Here is a 20,340-nt window from a genome sequence, read left to right on the forward strand (position 1 = left end):
TGTCTATTTTGACCGGACGATATTACATTTGATCTGTTCCCGCAAAAGTCTACTATTTTTGAAATTTACATTATTACCATTTTGAAACAAATGGTTAAAAATTCTTGTTTTTTATATTTTTAAAAATTATGAAATCTGTTACAGATAAGCGTATTTTACCGACACTTATCAGGAGACCTTAACTCACTTTGTCAACCAGACTATAGCCTTATAATATATGTATAAGTAATCGTATGACGAATGTATGTATGTACGTACGTATGTATACAGCTAGTGATCTGAACACCTGTGTTAATGACAATAGATACATTAAATTTCGCACTTCAAATGCATGAAAAGCTGCAAACACATGAAAACTTCAAGAACAAACTTGGCATCACTTACACTTTTTTCATGTGGTTGTTGTAAATAACGCGTGACGCGACGCACAAAGGACCGTAATGGCCCCGGCACATACGGTCCGTAAGTTTAAGTTTGTTCTTGAAGTTTTCATGTAGTTGTTGAAACGCGACGCTCAACGGACCGTATGTGCCGGGGCCGTATGTGGCGAGCCGTGAGTGTCGCGTTACAACAACCACATGAAAAATACGAAAACAAGCATGGCATCATGTACACATGTTTCATGTGGTTGTTGTTTCTAACCCGCATCATGCATCAAGCTGAAAACACAGCCAACTTTTGAGTAAAGTTTTGTGTCATTTCTGGTAGAAGAGTAGAGAAAATTTGAAACTTGGCACTACTTTGCCTTTTATTCATCTAACTGTAGTTGAATTCTGTAACTCACTTTTTGAGTTACCGACAAAAATCGGTAACATTAAAACGCAAAATTATGAATGAAAAGTATCAATAACAGTTGACAGCACTGTTGCTATTGGTTGATTTTAGCAACAGTTTTATTTTGTTTGTTTACTTACCGAAAAATATCGTTAATTAGCGAAATTATAAGCATTTTAATTTTACAGATATTTGTCGGTAACTCAAAAAATGAGTTACAGAATTCCACTACAGATATGATACAAAACATTACTCAAACGTTGGATGTGTTTCCAGCTTTATGGTTTGGTGAAATTGTAAACTTTATTTTAACGCGTTTTTTTTTTTTTTTGTAACACCTTCATTTATTCCCTGATGGAACTTTTGAAGGGCTTAATATTTACTGGATTTTAATTCACCACTAAATACTTAAAATGTTATTGCATTTATATTTTATATGTATCACATCCGTATGTCGATGTAATAATGCAATTGAAAAATTTTTGAAGAGTGTAAATTTTATATTTACGCTCACTGTATGTAGGGTAAGTGCACCAGTAGGCGGCACTTTAAGGATTCTCGTATCTTTAGCCGTATGTAATTCCGAGTCTAAATGTCCAATCAAATTGAATTTAAGTTGTTATGATTCGTTATTTTGTGTAGTTTTAGATTATATAAACAATTTTTTTGATTATTTCTGTTCAACATGCAAAAATTACAATTTTAATAAAATACTGTTTTTTCACCAGTAGTCGGCACCATTACCCAATAGTCGGCATGATATGATCCAGTAGTCGGCATGTTATATTTAAATAAAGAGAAAATTCATACTTTACATTTTTTCTTAAATATTTGAAAGAACAATAGCTTAAGCATTTGTTATTTATACATTTCTAGTTTATTATATACATTTATATTGATTTTACTTCAAAAAATAAGGAAATTTAAACATATTGTTTAAATAAATTAGGTCGTACCAATAGTCGGCATGATATGACCCAGTTGTCGGCACCCCACAACGTACGTACTTCAAATCATGGCTAATATTGCTTTAAATCGCTAAAGTTCCTTTCAAATTGAAACAATTTTTTTATTAATTAGCCTTTGAAGTATTTCTTTAGTATTTTTTATAATTTTTAGCTAAAAGTAATCGATAAAAACCAATGTTTATAATCCCATGCCGACTTCAGGCAAATTTTATATTTTTTTGTCCCTAAAGTCGGCATCAGCAAAAATTGCACAATTATAAATATTTTTTAAAAATTTCTTTTCCTAAAGTGTTCTTTTAACTATTCTCTACCTTTATAACAAAAATGTTGTGGAAAATTTCTTCATTTTAATATAATTACAGAGCTTATAAGGTTAACATCTCCACAATTTATTTCTTAAGAAACATGCATTTTCGGTTGTGGTGAAAACCCTTTACTGACAAAAACTTAAATTTCGATATAAAAATTGGTCCTAGCTCAATGAAATTTTATATAAGGTTAGCTGACAATATTGTTAAAGTATTTTTAAGATTATTTTCCTATTTTGTTTTCTTAATTTTCAGTTATTTGAGTTCAAATTCAAAAGGTGCCGACTACTGGTACATGCCGACATTAGGTGCACTTACCCTATGTATTTTCAAAAAAAAACTGAATATCGCCTATAAATATGCTACACAATGTGCAAATATTAAAAAATCAGACAAACATTCCTACCTACATACATTTGTATGTATATTATTTAATGCTCACCTTGTTTGGACCATTATGTATAGACGAGCGAACATAGCACAACATACATACAATATCTTTAACATTTCATGAATCAGCGTAACTTGTTCCCTTCCACGTTATTCTCTATTTTTAGCATTCCAACGCTATGTTATGGTGTGTGAGTGTGTTCGCTTGCTTTTATTCTGCGTACTCACAGCGTACGCATGTTGGGTATTTTAGCACAACGCTAGTGTTGCAGAGCAAAAGGCGAGAGAAAGGCGGTTCGAACGCCAGCTTGGCCAAAATAATTTAACACCGAGTGGTTTTGTTGATTTATGTAAGAATTTAATATTTTTAATAAAAATATTTACTTATCAACCGCAAAAAAGTTAAATATCTTTAAAAATAATAATTCCATTAGTTCCAGTGTTACTGGAGATGTCGGTGTTTGAACCCGGGACTTCTCACATGCGAAGAGCTCTTCCCCTTTTATTTTATAAACAATCTTATACAAAAATTAAAGTTTTAAATGAAACACTTAAAATTGTTTAATGTATACATATTTTCTTTCAATCTCCTTAAATAGCATCAAGTTTTTTAATAAATAAAATAAAGCAAATATAGAGAGTATCTAGGAGAAAGAAAATAACACCAATTTACTTTCATTAGACTTGGTAACTGGAAATAACTGGAGATGCCGGGGTTTGAACCCGGGACTTCTCACATGCGAAGCGAGCGCTCTACCACTGAGCTACATCCCCAATAACAACAGTGACTAACTGTTTGCATCTGGCAATCCTTTTTTATTGATTAAAGAAGTATACTCACAATGGAATGGTCCTGTGATTGTCACTATTTTACTTTTAATTGAAGGTCGCAACCGAAGATATTTGAACAGAATATCATAAGAACATGTCAATAAGTGAATAAAACATATTTTGGTTTCACGGTGTCATGAAACTAGATCTTTAAAAAAATCAAGTTTCAATTCAACGAAATGGAGTACGAAATACATATATGTATATGCAGCCATTCAAAATATCTAGAAAAATTGGTCTCACAACTAAAGGATATAGGGAAGATTATATACTCACGAAAAAGCATGAAATATAATTATAATACACACGTGAAAAGGAGAAAAACGTAGGTTTCAAAATGTTTTTTACATATCGGAATACTGTGCTCGCTGCTACAAACTCAAAACATCCAATTTTTTAAACCAAGGCTTGGCTTCTTGTAGATGTTTTTAATATTGAAAGTCTTTTTGCTAAAATTATGAACCCTCAAAATTTAAGGTTGGCGACTGGAGATGCCGGGGGTTGAACCCGGGACTTCTCACATGCGAAGCGAGCGCTCTACCACTGAGCTACATCCCCTCCTGTCTTTTCCAGCACTATTTATGTTATCAAATTATTATGATTAGAAACTTCATTACACCAAAATCAAGAGTTAAATCAGACAATTTTCAATGATCCTGTTTCACACTGATGATCAACATCGTCAGATTTATCAAGACTAAAATGTTATAAAAAAGGTTGTTTCGATTGCAGGCTGTTTAATAGGTTTGAAAAAAAATTGTGACGATCTTGCCATATTTAGAAATTTGGTAGAACAAATATAAGGTAAAGTAAATACTGCAACAAATACAACTCAACAACAACCACATAGAAATTTGTTTTTGTTTGTAATGTTACTGTCAAAGGTATATGTAAACAAAATAAGAAAATGTCTATAAATTATTTGAATTTAAAAAACTAATAATTTTTCACATTTGATTGAATATTTTGGAAAACATGAATGAAAATTCGTTACATTTTCAATTTGAATGTTTCCACATCATTCCACTAAATGCATAATTTCTCGCAGAAAGTAGAATTCTTGCAAAAATTTTTGGGGTCGCTGGAAATTCATTGAAAAAGAAGAAGTTGGTTCAATCTTTTGCTTTTGAAATCAAAGAAGCACATGTTTATTAGGCTTTATTTTTTTTTTCAAATTTAACAAAATACCTCACATATTAAGAAACGTTGTACCGCCTCTATAAGCGGTGTTTTATTGTACGGCTCGTAGTTCGGGCTTGGAGGAGGTTATATATCATTGATATGAAGAATTTTTTCTGGGAAATAGTTTTTTTCGGAATGATATATTTTTTCCTCATAAAATATATATCCCTATCGTATGGAATTTGACACTAACATTACGACCCAGTTCAGTCAGCTGTGTATTGCTGTTACCCTTTATTGTTCTACCATGTCGGCCAATAAAGAAACCAAAGGAAGCAAAAATTTTGTATTTTATTAAAAAAAATGAGCCGAAAAGGGATTTTGCAACTTTGTTCTCCAAAAAAAAAAAACAATACAATTAGGCTTGCTATTTCTATAATAAAATTGTTTTTAATTTTCACAAACATATGCTCTGTTCCAGAACCTGCAAGAAGCTACTATTTTTTACTACGATAACATTTTTTCCTTTATGTTATCGGAAAAAATAGTAAAAATTAGTAGATTCTTGCAGTTCTGGAACAGACCAATAAATCACCGAATAATTAAAAGCAGCTGATTTATTGTTTGCAGGAAGAAGAAGAGTAGGAAGTGCTTGCTAGAAGAAATTTTTCCAGAAAGAATTTACAAACTCTCAGTACAAGAACTGTCCAAATGTATCTCTCGAATTTCTCTCTTTTGTTGACTTTTTGTGTTAACAGACGACTTCCAGCAACAATTGGTACAGATTGTTACAAATTTTAGGGTAACCCGACAGACCTATTATAATAATAAATTAGTCCCGGTCAACACTAGAGCGATTTAATTAAGAAAAATTCATGAAATTAGGCATTCTTAGATCGAGTTCATGCTACGACAATATCACGATATTACTCTACAATGGAACTCGATCTAGTTATGCCTAATTTCATGCAATTCAAAGATGTAAATACATAAAGATTGGAAAACTCAATTGTTAACATTTGTCAATAGATGGAGTTAACCTCTGTTGTTAGTCCCAATTTACATTAGGCGAGTTTACTTGCGGCAATTGTCAGTTTGATGGAAAGAGATGTGAGGTATATGGTAACGCTTTGCCTCTCAACACCCTCTCTCACCCACAAACTGACAATTGCCGCAAGTAAACTCGCCTAATGTAAATTGGGACTTACGATATCATAACAACATTATTGGCCTGTTCCCGTACTTTATAAAGTGGCAAAAGTCGTAAAAGTTGTAAAAGACGTAAACGATTTTCATATAAATTTTGTGTACGGGAACGAAAAATGTGTAAAAGTGGTAAAAATTGTAAAAACTTTTTAGTTCTGGAACAGAGCTTAGGTTAGTCCCGGTCCACACTAGAGGGATTTCATTGAAAAATTTGCATGAAATTATGCGTCTCTAGATCGACTTCCATAGAAGAGTAAAATCATAAAAATGCTGTAGTGGGGAATTCGATTTAAGAACGACTAACTTCATGGAATTTTTTAATGAAATTCACGCTAGTGTGGACCGGGACTTAAGTATTTAATAATTTCAGGCGTTTTTAACCGCTATGATCATATTTGATGAACTACAATCCTGAATCCAACTTTTTGCTTTCCTACAATTTGTATAAGCCGAATTCCGCCTTCATGGGGTTTTTAACATTAACATACCCCTGTTGTTCATAAAATATTTATATACATACTTTGTTTCATAAATGTATTTGCATTATGCATCTTTTCCAGTCTTTACAGTTCTATGTCTTTGCGCAATTCAAAGACATAGGGCCATTACTACATGTGTTCTTTTACTATCTGATGGATTTGAATGACGCTCTCTTTAGAAACATTTTACTCGACAAATTTGAGCGTGTAAAATATAGTAACATGGATGCCGGAGTCTGATTGGCTGGTACGCCGACTTTGACATTTGTTCCAGCTTTGTTTGGCGTTTTTTTTTTCATTTTTGTGTTCCCCAACTTTTTGTAAAAACTTTTGTGTGGCAACAATTTTTCTCTCTTTTACGAGTTTTACTATTAAAAAGTACGGGAACAAAGCTAGAATGTTGTTATGATATGATAACAATAGAGCTTAACTCCACCTATTGACAAATCGTCGGTGTCATGCTTAAGTGTTCCATACGCCATTTTTGACATTTTGAGATAAAGGTACCTTACAAGGTTTTGAACCATGCTCTTTCAGATTTTTTGGTCGGTTTTTCACTATTTCTTATAGTTTCTGAGATATTCAGATGACAGTATGTTCCATATCCGCTTTGTGACCCAAAAAATCTTGTCGTTTGGTTCCATATCCATAAAGCTTGGCGTATGGAACAAAACGTCTTTGAACTTTTTAGTTCCATATCCATGTCGTTTGGCGTATGGAACAAAAAGAGGCAAAAACGAATTGTTCCGCACCAAAAATGATGGCGTTTGGAACAAAAATGTTTCACTTAAAGTCCTGATTTTTAAACTCCACAGTAGCACTTCATATAAGGGAGGTGGACATGGTAGAATAAGAAAAGGTAGCAGCAATACACAGCTGACTAAACTGGGTTGTAACGTTTGTGTCAAATTTCATATGACATTTTATACATTTATTTCTATTTCGATGTACATTAGGGACATATATTTTTTGAGAAAAAAATATATCATTCGGAAAAAACCATTTCCCAGAAAGACTTCATATCAATGATATGTAACCTCCTCCAAGTTCGAACGATAAGCCGCGCAGTAAATCCCCCCTTGTAGAGGCGATACAACGTTTGTTAATATGTGAGGTATTTTGTTAAAATTTAAAAAAAATAAAGCCCTAATAAACATGTGCTTATTTGATTTCTAAAACAAAACATTGAAACAGCTTCTCCTTTTTCTATGAATTTCCAGCGCCCCAAACTTTTCTGCAAGAATTCTACTTTCTGCGAGAATTTATGCATTTAGTGGAATGATGTGGAAGCATAAAAATTTAAAATGTAACGAATTTTCATTCATGTTTTCCAAAATATTCAACCAAATGTAAAAAATTATTAGTTTTTTAAATTCCAATAATTTATAGACATTTCCTTGTCTTGTTTACAAATACAACTGGCAGTAACGTTACAAACAAAAACAAATTCCTTTGTGGTTGTTGTTCGTGTTGTATTTGTTGTAGTATTAACTTTACCTTATATTTGTTCTACCATGGGAGGTGGAACACGATTGATAAAAAGTGTTTTGGTTGAAATGTGACAAAACGTGTTCCATGTGACACAAACTGCCAAAAACATGAAAAAAAGATTCCATGGAACAATTCAGCAACTTTTTGCAATTATAAAAATTTGCCATAGCTTCTAGACTATCACAGATATCTGACTTAAAAAAACTACTGATATTTTCTATGAGTTTAGTTAAGTAGAACTGAGCTCTTAAAGTATTGGATTATTGAACCATTTTTATCCTGTATGGCCTTAAACATTAACTTGAGTTTTTCTCGAATCAGGCAAATGGCGTATGGAACACTTAAGCATGACACCGACGAAATTTTAACAATTGCCTTTTCCCATCTAATGCTAAGTTTACATTTACGAAATCCACTCGATTTCAACTGTCAATTCCATAGCTCAAACGTCAAATGCAATCTCATCTGAATTTCATTTGACGTTTAACCTATGGATTTGACAGTTGAAATCGAGTGGATTTCGTAAATGTAAACCAAGCATAAGTATAGCTTTGTTCCAGAACTAAAAAGTTTTTACAACTTTTACGACTTTTACACATTTTACCCGAAAAACAGTTCCGTCTACAAAAAAGTTGTAAAGTGTTCACTTCTCTTTAAACAAATTTGAGCGTGTAAAAAATAGTAACATGGTTGCCGGCGTCTGATTGGCTGATACGCCGACTTTGACATTTGTTCTAGTTTTTTTACGTATTTTCCATTTTTCCGTTCCCGAACTATTTCAAAAAACTTATGTGTGAGAAAAAAATTTTTACAGTTCTCACTTTTACGAGTTTTACTATTAAAAAGTACGGGAACGAAGCTTATATTTATATCTTTGTGCAATTTCTTCAATAATAGCTCATTTAGACTAGCCATAAATCCTCAACTGGATTTAATAAATCCAGTACAAATCTCATTGCATTTAGATATGTGTACCTTTGGAGGATTTAAATATCAATCAGCTGATTTTTGTTCATAGCACAATTGAAAAGAAGTTGTTGTAATTTGAGCTGTGTTCCTTTACTTACCTGAGGTTACCATTTTTACCATTTTTAACCTGCAAAGCGTTCCTTAACCCCGAAAAGTGGCAAAACTGGAAGCAATTTTTAAGAGAGTGAGAGAGGAGAGAGAGCGAAAATGGCTTTCTCTTCTACCACAGGCTACCAGCAAAATTTCTGCAGGTAAAAAACGGCAGAACTGATTTTTCGACTTTTGTTTGACGATTATTTCACAATGAAGAAGAAAATGGACGAAAAAAGAAGAAAAGGTCGAACGCTGACAAAAGTAAATTAAAACTGTGAAATAAAAGACGAAAATTAATTTTTAATGTTTCTTTTTGACATTGCTGCCAGATCTACCATTTTTCCGTTCCTTTACTTTTATGGTAAAAATGTTCATGAGAGAGCAATTTTGAGCAATATTGACACTTTTCTCTTTTACCACTCTTACCATTAAAAAAGTAAAGAAACAAAGCTTTGAATTACAGCCTGTTTCACTATGTCGAACGAATATGAAAACAAAAGGAAAACTACTTAACTCGTGTATGATTTTCGAAGCAAAAACAAAGTAAATATTTCCATGAAAAGCAAAGTTTAGGTGCTTTTCACTCGCATTCATTTTCTTTCGACGTAGTAAACAGCCTGTTTCACTATGTCGAACGAAAATGAAAGCGAAAGAAAAACTACTAAACTTGTGTATGATGTTTAAATTTTGTAGTTGCTTCGAAGAAAAAACAAAGTCAATATGACCACGAAAAACAAAGTTCAGGTGTTTTTCGCCCGCATTCATTTTCTTTCGACATAGTGAAACACGCCCTTAGTCTCAAAAAACATACGGCAAACTACAAATTTATTGTTTAACATTGAAAATGTTAGCAACTTATGCCACTATTGCTAACTAATGAGCAAATAAAGAATTAATTTATCGTTTAGACATCTTAAATATTAGTCTTGGTTGGTTAAAATCAAGTTTGTATAACAAAGCAAATTTAATTTATCCGCCTTGTTTACAAATTTTGGCATTTTAAACTTTTTTTATTGTAGCAATTCACCGATGTATCTACATTATTTCTTGTCGCTAACCAAACAATACATTAGAGAATCCACTGCATTGCTATGTTTACATTTACGAAATCCACTTGATTTCATCTGTCAAATCCATAGGTTAAACGTCAAATGAAATCCAATGGATTTCAGATGAGATTTCATTTGACGTTTGAGCTATGGAATTGACAGATGAAATCGAGTGGATTTCGTAAATGTAAACTTAGCACATGTCTTCATTTGACTTAAAAGCTGCGTTCCCGTACTTTTTAATGGTAAAAGTTGCAAAAGAAAAGCCAATCAAAAGCCGCCACGAATTCGGAAAGAATTTTCTAAGGAAATTCTAAAAAAATATTAGAGTTTTGCGCAGTGTTGCCGTTTTGGGCATTTTGGCCCAAATTTGGGCCGAATAAACAATTATTTTTAATTTTGGGCCGATGGGCGGCCCAAATCCATTTTGGGCCGTTTTCATGCTAATAATATAATATTTTATAAAATAGCAAATATTAGTCTTTGGGCTATTATTACATGCTTACTTTTACTATTGGGTGGATTTCAAAACGTAAAATAAAGCAATGTGGTGGCATTAAAAATATAATTTTCACATTAAAACATAATGCCAAGAAGGTCCTCCTAGTAGTTTAATTGTCACTTTTAACTTTTAGTTACCCGGGTTTCGAAATATATTTTTGGTGATACTTAAGTATTTGGTAAAGATTCATGCATTGCGTTCATAAATAAAAAAGTTCATAATAAATTAGTGGCAACGGTATCATGCCAAGCTAGAGTTTTTTTTCTATTTTTGGTATGACCTTAAGAATGAATTACAAGCAAATAGTTCAGGTTTATCCTATTTATACCCGAGTGTCAACTCAAATTGTCTTTTTTTATAAAAAAATAATAAATAAAAAAGATCATCAATATATTGAAATTGACTACAAAAATAAATCGTACCAGCTCGAAACTTCATAAATATTTGTAGGAAAGCAGACAATTACATTTATGCACTCTTACTTAACAGAAAATGAAAAGTTTGAAATAAATTTTGCTGTTTTGGAGTTTTATATTAAATTTCCAGATCAAAATAATAAGAGAATAGACTATAAAAGTGACCCAAATACCCCCTTTATTACAACTCTTATTTTGTTATAGTTTGAATTTTGCGTACAGATTTATAGCGTTTCGGCTAACTTAAAGTTGAAAGTAATGATTAAAATTCTTCTTTTATTAAAGTGTGAAAATTACACTTTTTATGCATGCAAATTGGTTTTTTTTTGCGTTTTCAAATCCAACCAATAGTAAAAGAAAGGATGTAATAATTGCCCTTAAACTACTAAATACAATAACTCCATATAAGGTAACCTCAAACGAAGTTTTGCTTATTATGGAACCAGTAGTGCGATTCTCTAACTCATTTTTCGAGTTACCGACAAATGTCGGTAAAATTAAAATGCTTATAAATTCGGTAATTAACGATATTATTCGGAAAATTAGCGACCAATAAAAAGTAGTCGAAAAGTTCTACCGATATCAACAGTTTTGTCAACTTTCACTTGAAAATTTCATTCATATTTTTGCGTTTTTATATTACCGATTTTTGTCGGTAACTCAAAAAATGAGTTACAGAATCGCACTACAGGTATTACATTTTTCCAGACTGGAATTCGCTAAGACTCGGTGAAACTATACTTTCTTTCATCTCAAAGAACACATCTTATACTACCTTTGGAATTTTTGTTGTTGAAAAATAGTGCATATTCTTGAGGTAAATGGCTATCTGCGAAACCATATTTTTGTAAAAGCGTTTTGCGGTGCCAACGATATCTCGAAAACGGATGTCTCGCTTAAAGGCAAGCGTTTTATGTATTTAATAAGCTCACATGAATAATATAATAAGGTCATATGAAGATCGGTCAATTCGTTTTAGAGCTATCGGTGGCACCGACTTCAAAAACGCCGTTTCGAGAAACACGCTCTTAAAGTTTATATACTACATTCAAATCACAATAAATTGTTGCCTTCTAATCATTATATCTCAGACAATTTTTTGCGACATACTACCTTTACGTAAAAATAGACAATATGTTTCGATTTTTCTAAAAGTAATAAAAGGTATCTATGAGAAATATATATTTTTGTTTTAATTTGTAATGTTGGGCCGTTTTAGGTCGTTTTGGGCCGTTTTTAGGAAAATTTTGGGCCGAAAAAAATTTTTCGAACGGCAACACTGGTTTTGCGACGTATTCGGAAGTAAATTCTTGGAAAATTCGGAGAAAAAATTAGATTTTCTGATAAAAGTCGGTCCGAATTCGGAAAAAAAATCTGGAAAATTCGGTGGAAAATTTAGATTCTGGAAAAATTCGATGAAAAGTTTAGATTTTCTAAAAAAAATCGGAAACAATTCTTGGCCGCTGACGCCTTTGATATTGACACAACACAGAACAAACCGCACTCAGAGAAGTTTTTCTTTAAGATTTTCCCTGTTGTTATCAGCTCGTGATTAATAGTAGAACAATGTGCACAAGTATGCTGAAGATATCAACACTAGCATGAATTATTTATTATATGTTGCATTTATATTAAAAAAGATAATAAAAATTGTATATGCGAATTTTATAACCAATAACAAAAAAATCCATTAGAAAATCGATTAGAAATCGTAACGAAGATTCTAAAGATTCATCAGAAAATGTGCAGATATTCATTCCTTAAAAAAACTTTTAGAAAATCGGTAGGATTTCTAGGAAATATTAGAGAAATCGGCCAATTTTTAAAAAAAATCCAGAAAATCTCGGAAATTAGAGCTCTCGGAAACAATTGTTAGTCGGGGTGACATTTATACCAAAATTATGTGGAAAGTGTATATGAGAATTATATACAATCTAATCAAAAAAATTCAGTAAAAAGTTTTTACTGACAAAATTTTTGTAAAAATTCTAGATTATGACAGCGTCAGGCAAGTGCCCTCAGTGAACGTTTCTCTCTCCACACACACAATTAAACTAATTGAAAAATTATGCACTCACACAATGACACCTCCTAAAATATGCAATAGAAAAATATGGTGCCTATCGCTGGATTATGATAGTTCCTACCATCGGTATTGTTAATGATTTTTACAATATTGCGGAATTTCGCAAGCTGTTTTTTTTTTTGTGTTTTTGGATTTGAAATTACAATGCTTGAACAAGACAAATAAATTTGTCGGAACAAAAATAGATATTATTGTTCCAACAAAAGCGAAAAATATTTTTTCTCTGTGTACAAACTGGTCTTAATTTTGTTAACAAAAACCTCACTTGCCAATGGTGAGCGTTAAACAAAATATTTTTTTCGATAACTTAAAATTTCCCGAATTCCGTATAAAAATGTTTAGTAAAAATGTAGCAAACTGATTAGATGAAACAAAAAATTAATATCAAAATTTGTAAACAAAAATTAAATTCGCCGTGGTAGTAAATATTTAGTAAAAATTATGGAGTAAAAGGACAAACCTAATGTTAATTTTTATTGTTCCTGTACTTTTTTAATGACAATGTTAAAAAAAGACCGAATTGTCAAAAATTGTTCCTATACTAATTTGTTCAAAAAGGATGCCAGAAAATATGCCGATTGTATAGTAGAACATAGAAGAAGAAGAGAATGTTATTCAGCGTCTTTTTTGTTTAGTAGAACATTGTATAGTAGAACATAGAAGAAGAAGAGAATGTTATTCAGCGTCTTTTTTGTTTAAAGATAAGTGCAAGTTTTGGTAGTTTTCGCACAGTTTTATAGCTCATTTAGACTAGCCATAAATCCTCGACTGGATTTAATAAATCCAGTACAAATCTCATTACATTTAGATATACATTTTGGAGGATTTAAATGGCAGTTAGCTGATTTTTGTGCATAGCACAACTACCAAGGTAGATGCATCAGCCCATCTGATGGAATTTGAAACGTCAAAAGAATTTTTTGTAAATTGAATTCGTCTCAAAAAACATACGTCAAATTACAAATTTATTGTTTAATACTGAAAATGGTCGCACATTATGCTACTAATGCTAACTAAAGAGCAAATAAAGAATTATTTTATCGCAGTTTGCCCATCTAAAATAAATAAACGAATTATTTTATCGTTTAGACATTTTTAAATTTTAAATTATTTTTAGTGTAGCAATTCTGCAATGCATCTACCTTGTTTCTTGTGCCAGCTTGCAACTTTTTCTATTTTTTAGCAACATGTTGCAAAAAACAGAGTTGTATACGAGGATTTATGTCAGATTTAAAACAAATCCACTCAATACGAGGATTTATTTTTGTATGGGAAATCTGGTAGATTTTGGCTGGATTTAGGAAATAAAACCTGATAATGTGCTTAATCCGGCTAATGATGTAATATCTTAATGGCATATTAGCACAAATCGGGGAAAATAGTGCAAGTAGTACATTTATGCAGTTTCTGTAACACAACTTTTATCAATAAAAATGTCTAATTATAATTTTGTTAGTCATGGTAGAACAAGAAAAGGTAGCAGCAATACCCAGCTGACTGAACTGGGTTGTAGTGTTAGTGTCAAATTCCATTCGACATTTTATGTATTTATTTCTATGTTCGATGTATATTAGGGATATATATTTTTGAAGAACAAATTTATTCATCAGAAAAAAAAAACTATTTCCCATAAAGACGGCTTCATATCATTGACATGTAACCTCCTCCAGGTCCGAACGACATGCCGCACACTAAAACATCGCTTATAGAGGCGGTACAATATTTGTTAATATGTGTGGTATTTTGTTAAACTTTAAAAGAATAAGGCCCTAATAAACATGTGCTTTTTTGTTTTCAAAAGCAAATGATTGAAACATCTTCTCTTTTTTCAATGAATTACCAGCGACCCGAAACATTTTTGCAAGTATTCTACTTTCTGCGAGAAATTATGCATTTAGTGGAATGATATGAAAACATTCAAATTGAAAATCTAACGAGTTTTCATTCATGTTTTCCAAAATATTCAATCAAATGTGAAAAAATATTAGTTTTTTAAATTCCAATAATTTATAGACATTTCCTTGTTTTGTTTACATTTACGTTGACACTAAGGTTTACAAACAAAAACAAATTCCTTTGTGGTTGTTGTTCGAGTTGTATTTGTTGTAGTATTAACTTTACCTTGTATTTGTTCTACCATGTTTGTTAGTATTATACGCAATTAATTCGCTATAGACACAACTTTACGATAATTTTCGAAATAAAGCAGTAACGTTCTATATTGTCGTATATTTGTAACGACAAATTCAATTTACAAAAACTTGTTTTGAAAATGCATACTCGATCAGCAGCGCATATGCATCTACCTTGATTTTTGTGATATATTTGAAATCAACAAAAGTGTAAACATCGGGGTGTATTTCAGGATTTCGTGAAATCCAGTTGATTTCGGAGCATGGGCGTAATACTATGTTTACATTTACGAAATCCTCCCGTTTTTAACTGTCAATTCCTTTGCGAATACGTCAAATGAAAACTCATTTGAAATCCATTGGATTTTATTTGACGTTTAAGCAATGGGATTGATTGATTGATTAATTTCGATGTAATAAGGCAATTAAAAAATTGTTGAAGAGTGTAAATTTTATATTCACGCTCACTGTATGCATGTGTTTTCAAAAAAAAAAAAAAACTGAATATCGCCTATAAATATGCTAGACAATCTGTAAATATTAAAAAACCAGACAAACATTCCGACCTACATACATTTGTATGTATATTTTTTAAAGCTCACCTTGTTTGGACCATCATGTATAGACGAGCGAACATAGCACAACATATATACAATATCTTTAACATTTCATGAATCAGCGTAACTTGTTCCCTTCCACGTTATTTTCTATTTTTAGCATTCCAACGCTATGTTATGGTGTGTGAGTGTGTTGCTTGCAAGCTTTGCTTTTTTGCTTTGCTTTTATTCTGCGTACTCACACCTTACGCATGTTGGATTTTTTAGCACAACGATAGTGTTGCAGCGCAAAAGGCGAGGGAAAGGCGGTTCGAACGCCAGCTGAGGCAAAATAATTGTTTTGCTTATTTATGTAAAAGAATTTAATATCTTTAATAAAAATACTTTCTTATCAACCGCAAAAAAGTTAAATATCTTTAAAAATAATAATTTAAAAAATAATTCCATTAGTACCAGTTTTACTGGAGATGCCGGTGTTTGAACCCGGGATATCTCACATGCGAAGCGCTCTTCCACTGAGCTACATCCCCCGATGAGCCGGCGCGTGTTATAAAGAGTTTTTATTTTATAAACAGAGTTAAACAAAAATTAAAGTTTTAAATGAAACACTTAAAAATTGTTTAACGTATATTTTCTTCTTAAATGCCATCAAGTTTTTTAATAAATGAAATAAAGCAAATATAGAGTATCTGGGAGAAAATAACACCAATTTACTTTCATTAGAGTTGGCAACTGGAACCAACTGGAGATGCCGGGGTTTGAACCCGGGACTTCTCACATGCGAAGCGAGCGCTCTACCACTGAGCTACATCCCCCAATATCACAGCGACTAACTGTTTGCATCTGGCAATCCTTTTTTATTGATTAAGGAAGTATACTCACAATTCTTATAAGGAATATTGTAAGGAATGGTCCAGCGATTGCCACTATTTCACTTTTAATTGAAGGATATTTCAATAGAATATCATATAAGAATACGTCAAGAAGTGAATAAAACATACCTTGGTTTCACGGTATCATGAAACTATATTGAATTTGTTACCACAATCTTTAAAAATTCAAGGTTCAATTCAACGCGATGGAGTACGAAATACACATAGCCCAGAAAGTCTGCGTTCACCTTACTACTTTTCAAAAATGATGCTAAAACTTTAATAAATAGGTAAACGAGATCAGTTTTTCTTTCATAAATATGTTATTGGCACTCTTTAGTACCAGAATAAAAAGAAAAATTCCAGAAAATATATTATTATTACGAAGATAACGGTAGAAAAGTGTTACAACTGCTAACTTAAAGCCCCAAAAAGTCTGCGTTCACTTTGTATGTTGCAATAATACCGTTAGTTTTTTTGAATTTTTTTGAAGTTTTCTCCCATTTTTAATCAATATTGTCACAACTGGTCATTCTGTGAGGTCGCTTGCATACTTAACTTAAAAAAGTAAGTTATTTCAAGAATGGAAAACAAGGGCAAAGAAATTGGCATCGATAAAAGGAAAATTCTAAATAAATTATGGAAAAAGCTATCGAAATATTGGCGAAACTGTAGGTAGAACATATTAGTCCATACATAGAGTGATAATTAACTATAAACAAACCAGAATTTTTACGTCAAAACCCAGATCTGGGCATAATATAGGAGCCAAAACCTTACAGTCTCAGCAGTATGCTTTGAAACGTTATGTTGTTGCAACCAAAATTTCGTAGTTCTTCTGCATTTTGGTTAAAATTGCGCTTCATGATGTTTAGGTAACCATACTTGTCCATTGTCGATTCAATAAATACAAGTTGGCCCACTCCAAAAGCTGCTACACACCCCAAACCAAAACAGCACCCTCGCCAGTTTTTACAGTGTAAAACAAGATTTTGTTTTTTCAAGCGCTGTTCGAGCTTTCTTCAAACAGTTTGAAGTCCTTTCATTGCAAACATATAGAACATGCTTTCGGCCGAAAATATGACTTGATTCCGGAATACTTGGAGGCTTGTTTATGTATTCATTAGCAAATTCAATATGCTTCTGCCTGTTCACTAGTGATATGTACGGCTTTCGCCGTGCGACTATACCATGATATCCAGCTTTATGCAGTATTTTTCTGGCTGTTTGTGCACAAATACTTTTTTTGGATGCAATTTTCACATTTCCAACAATTTTTGAAGTAATTATCGGACTGTTTGTTTTAACTATATTAGTTATGTTACGCTCCTCCCGTTCTGATAATATTTTTGACCGTCCAAAACTGAGCTTTGACCGTCCAGATCTGGGCATTGACCTCAAAATTCCGATTTTTTTATAGTTAATTATCACTCTATGTATAGACTAATATGTTCTGCCTACAGTTTCGCCAATATTTCGATAGCTTTTTCCATTATTTACCTAGAATTTTCCTTTTATCGATGCCAATTTCTTTGTCCTTGTTTTCTATTCTTGAAATATTTTACTTTTTTTAGTTAAGTGTGTAAACGACCTCACAGAATGACCAGTTGTGACAATATTGATTAAAAATGGGAGAAAACTGCAAAAAATTCAAAAAAATTAACGGTATTATTGCAACATACAAAGTGAACGCAGACTTTTTGGGGCTCTAATTTAGCAGTTGTAACACTTTTTTACAGTTATCTTCGTAATAATAATATATTTTCAGGAATTTTTCTTTTTATTCTGGTAGTAAAGAGTGCCAATAACGTATTTATGAAAGAAAAACTGATCTCATTTACCTATTTATTAAAGTTTTAGCATCGTTTTTGAAAAGTAGTAAGGTGAACGCAGACTTTCTGGGCTATGTGTACATATATCGTCACCATAAATGCCCGAAGGCTAAACCCACAAAAGCAAAACTTTACAGGAGAAGCAAAAAACGTTATAAAATGAAAAACTGTTTTATGGAATATAATTCTTATGAGGGCGAGTATTCGGGATATTATCAATACTATACAAATGGGAGTAATAAATGAAACCAAAACAGCGGAAACGCTTGGTTTTGGGATCCGTCATTACAACAAAATCTGCAATATTATCCCATTTTCCGAAATGCCATTTCTTGAATAGGATCGTTGTTTTTGAACGTTGAAGCATGAAAATTTTTCCAGAGCATGTATTTTAACCATGGCACAATAACAAGGTACAGCGCCAAAAACAGCTAATTTTCAGACTAGTTGTCAAAATGCATTATTGTGAATAAAATCTCATACAAAATGTAAACAAGCAATTCACAGCAATGCATTATTGTGATAAAATTTGACGTTTGGTATGATTTGATGTAACACCTTCTTATTCCACCATGATTTTAACTTTATGTATCAGATCCCATCAAAAACAAATTTCGATTTGCGTGTGGGTTTCGTCTTCGGGCATTTTTGGTGACGATATATGCAGCCATACAAAATACCTAGAAAAATTGCTGTCACAACTAAAGGATATAGGGAAGATTATATACTCACGAAAAAGCATGAAATATAATTTAAATACACACGTGAAGGAGAAAAGCGTAGGTTTTCAACATGTTTTTTACATACCCGAATACTGTGCTCGCTGCTACAAACTCAAAACACCCAATTTTCAAACTAAGTCCATATCTACATTAGGCAATTTTCCTTGCGGCAATTGTCAGTTTTATGGAGAGAAAGGTGAGGCATGCGGTAACCCTTTGCCTTCCAACACCCTCTCTCACCGACAAACTGACAATTGCCGCAAGGAAAATTGCCTAATGTAGATTTGGACTAAGGCTAGGTCTGTCTGGTTACTTTCCCAGCAAGAATTGTGCAGCAGGAACTTTCTCAGAGGGTAAAGGCCTAGGTACATAATCTGCCTCGCTTGGTTGCCTTGCTTTCCTGCTTCATTTCTGACATAACAAAAATAAAAGAATAAAGGAGGCTGAGCAAATTTCGAACTAGGTTGCCCTTTTCTTTTTTATTCCAAAGACATAGAACTGTATATTTACATCTTTGTTAATTCTTTTATCAGAAGCAAGCAGGTGAGGCAGCTTATGCACCCAGGCCTTACTAGGCGACTAACTCTGATTTACTAACACATGCATACATTTGTCGGCTGTCTCCCAGCTGTCCATCAGTTTTTCGTCGACAGTCGGGTTAGCATATTTTTTTTTTGTAAAAATAAGTGATATAATAATTGAAATGTGTTGAAAACAAAAGAACATAAACAAAAACAAAATATGTGAACGGAAAACAACAAGAAATCGACGATTTTCATTTACAATTTTACAACTGTTTTTGCAGTTGTCTGGACGCCTACGTCACACCGGCAACATCGACGATTTTCATTCAAAATTTTAAAACTGTTTTTGCAGTTGTCGGGACGCCTACGTCACACAGGCAAGTTGTGGGATTTTGGCAATCAATACATGAAGTCAACTGTCCTGTCATTTGTTAACGCAGGGTAAGGTGTCTTTATTCTCTTTTGCTAGAATATTAGGTATGTTCGATAACACAAAAGTTTGTACAAATGTGTACAAACTTTTACAAAATGATGTTCGATAACAAACTTGTTCAGTAAAAGAGAAATGAAAAGTAGTTACAAGTACTTGCAAGAACTTACAAGTACTTTTTACTTGCGAGGTTACCGGACAGACCAATTGTAACAAGTAAACAGATCAGCAAAAACCAGCATGTAATCAGTTAACTTGCCAAAACAGAACAATTTGTCGGCCAATAAAGGAACCAAAGGAAGCAAAAATGTAGTATTTTATTAAAAATAAAAAATGAGCCAAAAAAGGATTTGTTCTCCAAAAAGCAATACAATTAGGCTTGCTATTTCCACAATAAAATTGTTTTTAATTTTCACAAACGTAAATCACCGAATAATTAAAAGCAGCTGATTTATTGTTTGCAGGAAGATGAAGAGTTGCAAGTGCTTGCTAGAAGAAATTTGCCAAGCAAGAATTGGCAAACTCTCAGTAAAAGAACTGTCAACATTTATCTCTCGAATTGCTCTCTTTTGCTGACTTTTTGTGTG

General features: G+C 32.5%; 1 protein-coding gene and 3 non-coding genes across 15 annotated transcripts in view; 1 reads left to right on the forward strand and 3 right to left on the reverse strand.

Annotated features, from left to right (window-relative positions):
* LOC141388622 (uncharacterized) overlaps positions 1-20,340 on the forward strand; it is a 70,673-nt gene that overhangs the window by 34,037 nt on the left and 16,296 nt on the right. The gene's annotated exons all lie outside the window — the stretch shown is intronic.
* On the reverse strand, positions 3,143-3,214 carry TRNAA-CGC (transfer RNA alanine (anticodon CGC)). Its single transcript has one exon. It is a non-coding gene; the product is annotated as a tRNA-Ala (tRNA).
* Positions 3,758-3,829, reverse strand: TRNAA-CGC (transfer RNA alanine (anticodon CGC)). Its single transcript has one exon. It is a non-coding gene; the product is annotated as a tRNA-Ala (tRNA).
* On the reverse strand, positions 16,117-16,188 carry TRNAA-CGC (transfer RNA alanine (anticodon CGC)). Its single transcript has one exon. It is a non-coding gene; the product is annotated as a tRNA-Ala (tRNA).

The sequence above is a fragment of the Musca autumnalis genome, unplaced genomic scaffold (assembly GCF_047663935.1).
Source record: "Musca autumnalis isolate F117 unplaced genomic scaffold, ASM4766393v1 scaffold_1, whole genome shotgun sequence".
Taxonomy (NCBI): Eukaryota; Metazoa; Arthropoda; class Insecta; order Diptera; family Muscidae; genus Musca; species Musca autumnalis.